Consider the following 9,327-nt stretch of genomic DNA (forward strand, 5'->3'; position numbering starts at 1 on the left):
TGACAGCTCAAGATCTGTTCATTGCAATCAGTTTTTACAGCAATTCCATTTTATGGGTAGAAATTTTCAGTGGAAAGAGAGGATATTGAAACATCATTTTTATGTTGAGAAAGACAGGAAACATTCTTGCATTGAAGTGATGGGGCTTGAATGAGAATACTCCCTAGTTATATTTTTAAGTAGCTTCATCGTTTTTCTTGTTTATGAAACCATTTGCATTCATCCCTGGGGTTCCAGCATAAAAACACGAATGCTTCATATGAGCTCATTAGGTGTTGATTCTCTGCCATACATTGTAGGAGTATGCTGTAAAACATTTCCAATATGTTCCCTGTCAAAAGAGGTATACTGTAGTCTGTAGTTGCTATTAGTGGAAATCAGTGATGTGCGGTGAGGTTTATGGCTGGTGAGGCTGGTGATGTAATCAGGAAGGCGGGGAATGGGACCACATGTGCAGGAGGCTGAGGCAGCCTCAGCCTCCTGCACACGTGGTCCCATTCCCCCGCCTTCCTGAGTCAACATGAAGGGGACCGCAGAGCACGAGCCGCAGGACCGCGGAGCGCAAGCCGCGGTCCCCTTCATGTTGACTCAGGAAGGCGGGGAATGGGACCATGTGTTCCTTTTCCCTTTTTCCTTTTCATGATGAGAGCGGTGAGGCTCTGCCTCCCCTGCCTCCCCTGCCCGCACGTCCCTGGTGGAAATGTTGATTGATCCAGCAGTAGGCTAAAGCCAAGACATTCAGAGAAACATCTGTGGCAGGTGAAATTATGAAGAATGTTATCTGATGGTAGACTTACAACATTCTTCATTTCTTCTCTGGAAAAACCAAGGGAATTCTAGTTAGGTAGATAATGTTATAGGAAAATTCAACCAGGGGTGATATTCACTTATTTTCCCTACCGGTTCGCAAATGTGAGTACACGGGGGGGGGGCTTGCCCACATGCACGCGGCTTGAAAACATGCCTAAATAAGATGGCATAGAGCCGGGGCAGGTGAGTGGGGCCCACCTGCGATTTCCGTTACTGGTTCGGGCTGATCCGATGAATGCCACCTCTGAATTCAACTATTATAGCTTCTATATGGATATATTTTGTATATTTGCTGGCAATGTGCATAACAGAAATGTTTATCATTTTGAAAGTTATTTAAAAATATATTGACATGAGTATTGGAAGAAGGTTCAAGTTAGATACGGACAAGTTAACCAAAAGGAAAGATTTTATAAAAATTGGGAGACACTGAACTCCAAAGAATATAAATTTATAAATTTAAATTTCTAAATTTATAGATTTATAAATTTAAATAGAGGAACGGAGAACGAGGCCTTTTAAAATACTTGCAAGGATTCTTTTAGTTCACCAGCAAAATTGTAAAAAGAAAAAACAGAACTACTTATTTCACAGGCTCTATTTCACAGAGATCAATTCCAAAGAGTTTTATGCCATGATTATCCCAGAGATTTTAACAAAGGGAATGTTGGGTGTAGAAATCATCTAAATTGATATTAAACAATAATTTGAGCCAAGTGAACGGGTATACATAATAAGTGTATTTACAAGACTTTCATCACACAGTGAAAATAGCTGTAATTTCTTGCAGCTACAGAAAACAGTAGATACTGCGATAGAAAAGCAGGAAAGGAGCGGAGAACAGAAAAAGTGACTCAGCATAGCTGAAGTGGAATATGAAGGATGTACATCAGGATTGCCCAAAGAATCTGAACATTATTTAAATCCATGTCTTACCATCCAATATGAAAATAATACTTTTAAATTCACGGAGCTCAATCAGCCAAATCCAATTTATAGTAGGTAGTTTTATAGAACAGCCAAGAATGGTCAAGTACTGCCGCCTAGTGGGAGAAATCAAACACTACGCGTGTGAAACTTAAAGAAGCGGGATGCTTGGCAAATCTAGATAAAAACATCTGTAGTTTCATCAAAAATGAGGAACAGTGAGAATCAAAGCCGTTATACTGGCTGGATATGAAGTATCAATCAAGAATGTTTTGGACAGATTAAGTCTTGGACAGAGTACTTCAGAATACTTTGACAACCTATTCAATTATATGGATGTTCTTTCCCAACAACACTTGGCCACCTGATATATTCACCTGAGTTTTGGGGAGGGAAGTATGCAAGCTGAGCTGTGTGCTATGAATCTGTGCATGGCTGACTAAAATTCAGTCCCATCTAGCACATCAAAATGCATCACAGGTCACTGGGTTTCAATGCTTTTCAGTCGCAAAATACAACTTTTGGCAGAAAGCTGGATAATGTGCTCCTTTTTTTCTTCATGGAAATGCATCTCCATAATCTGCAAAGGACATCAAGGTGTTACCTATGCTGTGCTTGAGATCCCTCTAGGAGGCTGGCTTTTATCTGCCTCGACATTTCTTTTCATTAACAATAACCGTGAGAAAGTTCTGGTGTTCTTTTCTATTATAGCTCTGTAAAGAAATGGGTTTTGCTGCAACCTGTTCAATTTGATATAATTACTCACTTTCTCAACATGCTAGTACTGTAATTTATGTAATGAATTCAAGCCTTTAAGTGAACTTGAGGGAACATATTTCAGAGTAAACCTTTCTAGGATTCTGTTAGTTAAATTTTATGTGCAATAGGTGTCTTGATTAAGTTTATCAGTGATGTTACTCTCTTTAATATCTTAGTGTCACCCAGCTTTGCTGATGTAATACAAATTCTGTATTCATGAGTGACTGTGTGGTTCCATGGCTGTCAATGGGTTACACAAAACCTGCTATGAATTAACTACTGACCAAGACTGGACAAGTGGTTGTCCAGTCTCTTCTTAAAAACCTCCAGGCATGAAGCACCCACAATATCTGAAGGCAAGCTGCTCCACTGGTTAATTGGCCCCACTGTTAGAAAGTTTATCCTCAATTCCAGGTTGCTTCTCTCCTTGATTAGTTTCTATCAATTGTTTCTTGTCCTGCCCTCTGGTGGTTTGAAGAATAAGTTGACCCTCTCTTCTTCGTGACAGCCCCTCAAACACTGGAATACTGCTATCATGTCACCCCTAATCCTTCTTTTCTCTAGACTGGCCATACCCAATTCCTTTGTCGGTAAACATAAATTCAACACACACAAAAATTGTTGCGAAAGCAACTGTCTGTGAAGGCTCCTGGATTGGGGCTGAAAGGAGAAAATGGAAGGAGTATGCTCCATCCCATAATTGGGTAGACCAGGTTACCCTGATAGACTGGTCCCACCAGAAAAAAAACACTTACTAACCAACACTAACACTTACTATGTTTCAAAAGAGATGTGAAATCGGGATACAAATGTATTTCAGTATCAAACCATAAGAAACAATATTTTCCAGCTCCCTGCCTTAAAGTCCCATCACTTACCAAGATCTTTCCATGAATTCTTTGCTGGTCAAATATCCTATCCATAAGAACAGTTCTTAGTGTGTATCCTATGAATTTGGACAGTTCCCTGGTTTTCTACTTCCTGTTTCTGAACTTTACAGTATTTGCATACAGGGGTCATTTTCTCTCTCTGCACCAAACAAATCTTTGTAGCTTTAATTAATTGCAAATTTCAAATGTTTGCATTTCAAAATGTTCTGCTTTGCTTTGCTTTTATTTCCATGCTGGGAACACTGAGAATTTTATCTGTCATGTAGCTTTTATCTGCCATTCTGTGCAGCTTTTATCTGTCATCTAGGGTTCTTTTTTTCCCTGATATATAGCTACTTCATGTTCAGAAAACTCAGTTAGCTTCCAAGAATTCTTAAACAAGTCCTATTCTATAATTATTGGAATTACTTCTCAGTTTGTCACTACCCTTGAGAAATGATACATTTTTACATTAAAGATTCAGAATAACAGAGAGAAAAATAATACCATCGAACGTACATGTATTCACAGTTCTTCACATATGAGCAAATATGGTAGCTGTTTATAATCCACAAATGATATACATAACCAAGGATCAAAGCCAAAGGCATACTTTAAAAAATAGTTATTATGGAAAGCTCTGGCAAGAATTAATTTCCTTTTTATTTGCAACTTTATGACAATGAGGTAGACAAATTGGGTGTTTTTCTACTTTCAAATAATCCAGATGGAAAACTTACTCCTAGTTCTCACTTTTTTCCAGCTTCTGTGATGAATTCTTTTTAAGTGCTTGGTAATAAATGAATAGTAAATGCCATGAATTTCTTTAAAGACTTTAACAGCGATAACTTGAAAATATTAACATGCAGTGGTGAGATTCAATTTTTTTTACTTCTATAGGCGTGGCTTGGTGGGCATGGCAGGGGAAGGATATTGTAAAATCTCCATTTTCTCCCAAATCAGCTGGGACTCGGGAGGCAGAGAATAGATGGGGGCAGGGCCAGTCAGAGGTGGTATTTACCGGTTCTCTGAATTATTCAAAAATTCAGCTACCAGTTCTCCAGAACCTGTCAGAACCTGCTGAATTTCACCCCTGGGTAATATCCAATATAATGTCTCTCCCTAGTTAATGGATCTAATAGAAAGATTGTTAAGCAAACTTTGCCCCATTTAACAACTTTTCTTGCAACAGTTGTTAATGAATCACTGCAGTTGTTAGTAACATGGTTAAGCGAATCTGACGTCCCCCATTTATTTTGCTTGTCGGAAGCTCACAAAATAGCAAGAGCAATAGCACTTACACTTATATACCCCTTTACAGCACTTTACAGCCTTCTCTAAGTGGTTAACAGAGTCAGCCTATTGCCCCCAACAATCTTGGTCCTCACTTTACCCACCTCGGAAGGATGGAAGGCTGAGTCAACCTTGAGCCTAGTGACATTTGAACTGCCAAACTGCAGGCAGCCGGCAGGTAGCAGAAGTAGCCTGCAGTACTGCACTTTAACCACTGTGCCACCATAGCTCAAAAGTTGATCACCTGACCCAGGGACACTGCAACTGTCATAAATACATGCTAGTTGCCAAGTTCCCCAATTTTTGATTACGTGACTATGGGGATGCTGTAATGCTTGTTTGAAAAATTGGTCACAAGTCACTTTTTTCACTGCTACTGTAACTTCGAATGTCACTAAATGAACTGTTATAAATTGAGCACTGCCAGTACTTTTTAATTCAAATCCAGTTCTAATCCTCACTTCAGTCAAAGGAAGGAGGCAGGAGGAGAGATGCTTCAAAAAGAGGAGAAATTAATGGCCACTTGGATTTTCAGTGAATTTAAAAGACACACTAACTTAGTGTTCAAGACAAGTTACGTACAGGAGGCCCGAAAAAGATGATCAAATTCCATAAAAGATGGTTGAATTTTAGCTCTTCTCTCCCTGGTCTTTTGTATAGCTGGTTGAAGCAACTCATAGGAATATCGTTTCACATCAAATATCCACATTTATGCTTGAACTATAACTTTCATTCTTCATTTAATGTATTGTACCAAGTAAAAAAATTTTTTAAAAAAAAACCTTTGTGAGAATAGATAAAAGGTTGGCAGTGGGTTTAAAATTGGCAAATTCTGAACAGCTGAGTCAAGCCTACACAGATATAAAACAGAAGTATATTTTTTTTAAAAAAAAGAACAGGTGCAAGGGATTTAAAATATCTCCAGGAAAGAAAAATGTGATAGTTATACACAAAAGAAACGTGCATTTATAACTATTGCCATCTGTCTTCTCCCCCCTCCATTTTTGGATTATGCAGGAGAGTACCTCAGCTCTATTCAGTGTCATCTAAGTGCTTATTTGCAATTAGGAGCATGATCATTTTGAAATCTGATCTACTTATGTCATTCAGGGCCAAGATAGAGTTTGATGAGAGCTTCATACCAATGCGTAAGAGCCATTGTGCTGTACTGGTTACAATGCAGCATTGCAGGCTGCCCACAGCCTGGAGCTCAATCCTGACTGGTTCAAGGTTGACTTGGCCTTCCATCCTTCCGAGGTTGGTGAAATGAAAACCCAGATCAAAAAAAAAATATTGATAGACTTGAACAATGGCCCTTATCCTTTTAAGTGCTTTTCAGCTCTCTATAAGTTAACTATGAAGTTACCACTCTGAAGATTCTTCCCTGTGAATATTTATGTGTGATGCTCCAGTCCTTGATTGCAAAGCTTGATGCATTCTGCTTTGGGCATGAGACTGGTGCTGTCTTTACAGTTTAAATGCAGGATAAGTTATAGGAATAATGTGCGTATTTGTTTGCTTTATCTCTACTCCTCTTGTCAATTTTATAACTGGCAGCAGCAATCCTATTGCCCTTTTCAGTCCACTTCAAGAGGATCCCAAAGCCCCATTTCAGAATCATTTCCTGTCAGTGGATTCTAGTCAAAATAGGCTTGGGGTTCATAACAGATAGAATGCAGTCTGATCGACTGAACCATAATGCAGAGGAAACAAAGGTTGTATTGGCGGAACGTCAAAAGATTGCAATCAAGTGGGCAGGATAAGATGTTTGGAGTGGGCTTGCCTTCCTCCCTAAGAGATTGCAATTTATGTGTGGGAATAATTAACAGATTAACAGAGTTGGAAGGGACCTTGTAAATCTTCTAGTCTAGCCCAAGCAGGGGACCCTACACCATTTCTGACAAATGGCAGTTCAATCTCTTCTTGAAAGCCTCCAGTGATGAAGCCCTCATAACTTCTGAATGCAAGCTGTCCCATTGGTTGATTGTTCTCACTGTCAGAACATTTCTCCTTATTTCTAGGTTGAATCTCTCCTTGGTTAGTTTCCATGCATTATTACTTGTCTGGCCTTCAGGTGCTTTAGAAAATAGCTTGATCTCTTCTCTGGGGCAGCCCCTCAAATATTGGAACACCGCTAACAGCTGTTCTGTTGCTGTTTGCAGTCACCAGTTCACTGGCCTGCTGTGCTGCAATACTAGATCTGATTCTCATTTTGGGCCATCCAAGGGCATTATTTGCATTCAACATTTTTTGTCATCTTAGGCTAGCCAGAGGTTATTTGGGCTCCAGAAATAGACTAGGAAAACACAATGCTTTTTCCTGAAAGTTGATGGGAGCTCCCACACTCCCGTTCAGTAAAATGCACTTTATTTCAAGACTTGAGGGATCCCTTTGAAAATCACAGGAAAATCAGAATCCAGTACACAGTTGATTTGAGATCCACTCAGGAAGTTCAATTAATCATCACTGGCATTTCTGGACACTCACTACAGCACAAGAGCCTAACAACATTCTGCTGGGATGGCACAAAACCCCAGTATCATAGAAACAGGCATTGCAGTAGAAAGAGCCAATTCTGTGCCAGTTTTCCTAGGGCTAAGCAGTCAGTTTTCCTTGTGAATAAATGTGGAGACAAGTGTCTTCTGTATTATTTTTGAATAAACATGAATGAGGGCACTAAACATTTTCTCCAAGAATGAATTCAACAGTGTATTTCCTGTGGTAACTGCCCAGCCCTGATTATTGTGGTTTTTAAAATGCTAAATGGACAGGTGTCAACACCTAGCTGACTTTGGCAATGCTGGTAACTAAGCAGAGAGATTTGGGTGGGGAACTGCCTGTGAATTCAAGAGTGTTGGCTAGAATGGGAAGGGAGAAAAGCAATCTGGGAGAATACAATTGAAAAGCATCTCTAACACTGCCAAGAAAAGAATGTGTTCAACAAACATCAAGCTTGATTTGAGGGTATCTTGACCTTTAAAAAAAATATGTTTGCTGTGCAAAGCACATCTGTAATCCTGCTAAGTTGGACAGTGGTACAAAATGTGAACTGCCAAGACTTGCTTTTGATTGCAGCTGCATGCAAATGGATTTAATGAATAAATGCAAAAAAATCCAGCATCTCAAATTCTGGACCTTCGGGCTCCTATTCACTAGCTCAAATACATGTCCACCAAAATGTACCTGTCTGCCAACATACTGAGACAGCTCTGTGGTTGTCATGGTGGCTGAAAGTCCTATAAAATGCCTTCTGTGGCAATATTGATGTCCTGCAATTTTCCATTAGGATCCTTAATGTGTCAGCTCAATTCTCACCTATTGAGGGGCATAAATTCTTAATATATGGAGACAATATGTCCCAACTCTTGGTTGAGAACTGGTTTATTTTGGAGTGACTTCAATTAAAACATGTACAGAAGGCAAATGCTGGCTAACTGCACAATCCAAGAAGGAACAGCTCAGTGCTTCTATCTATGGCTGGCTTGTACATACCCATCCATTCATTCAATGTCACATCTTCCATGTTCCAGGTGATCTTCAAAGTAGCTCATTTCATTGAAGATTGAGAAATAAAGGCTTATACTCCCTGTGTATAACTGGGAGTTATACGCACTAGGAGTAACAATAACATGGGTGAAGGACTGGATAGAGTTAAAGAATAAAAGAATCTTGACCTTAGAAGGCCATGATCTGCAAGCAGGTTGGCATACCTTCCTATGGGATGATAAAAATAAAAGGCACAAATACTTTCAAAAACATCTAATTAGAAATGTGTTATTGCAAAACTGACTCAAAATTTAAAAAAAAAACACTGTGTGAAAATCCCGAATTGGCTATCCCCGACAGAAAGGACAACAGACCCAAATTTTACAGATATGAATAAAGTGTTAAGATACAGAGACTTGGCTTCCGGTTGTTCCTGGTGCCGATGGCAGGCTTTTTTTTTGAGCCTGTCAGATCAAGAGACAGTTAGAGGTGTTTTTTTACGATCTTTAACACCTCAGACACTCGTAAATTCTTGGAATTTATGAGGGAGAGATTCAGCTGCTGGGTTGAGCCCTCGTGTACCCTCCGGAGTCCGGAGTCTGACGAGGTTTGCCCCCCTTCGCAGTTGTTGTATTCTCCTGCCTTTTTGATAACCTCTGCTAATTAGCAGAACCAGTCGCCGGGAACAGCCTTAACATCTTAACATCTTAACATCCCAAGAAGGAAGCAAGACTTTTGCAAGTATTTTAAGTTTTAATTGGGGGAAGAAAAAAAAATCTCTTTGAAAAGAACGCTACTGCTGAGTTCGAGAGGCGTGGGCTTAGAACAAAGGATTCAAAATGGCGTTGATTTATAGCTGAAAACCTACAGAAAACGAAAGCTAATTACCTGCTGATAGCCAGGGCAGTAAAGGCGGAACGGCTGAAACAACCCTAACTATTAACAATCTTTAAGCCAGTTTACATAACCTGAACTACTTAAATGTCAAAGTTTTAATTTCGAGCAACTTAGAAAGAAACATTTGCAAGTATTAATTTACAGCTGAATACCTAAGGAAAACGAAAGTTAATTGAATGGTGACAGCTAGAGGCGGCTGTAAGAATTATTAATTATGGCAACGGAACAAAAAGCCTCATCGGGTGCTACAATAAATTATCAGGATTTCAAGGACTTTATAAGGGAA

Source organism: Natrix helvetica (genome assembly GCF_964273705.1).
Source record: "Natrix helvetica genome assembly, chromosome: 2".
Lineage (NCBI taxonomy): Eukaryota > Metazoa > Chordata > Lepidosauria > Squamata > Natricidae > Natrix > Natrix helvetica.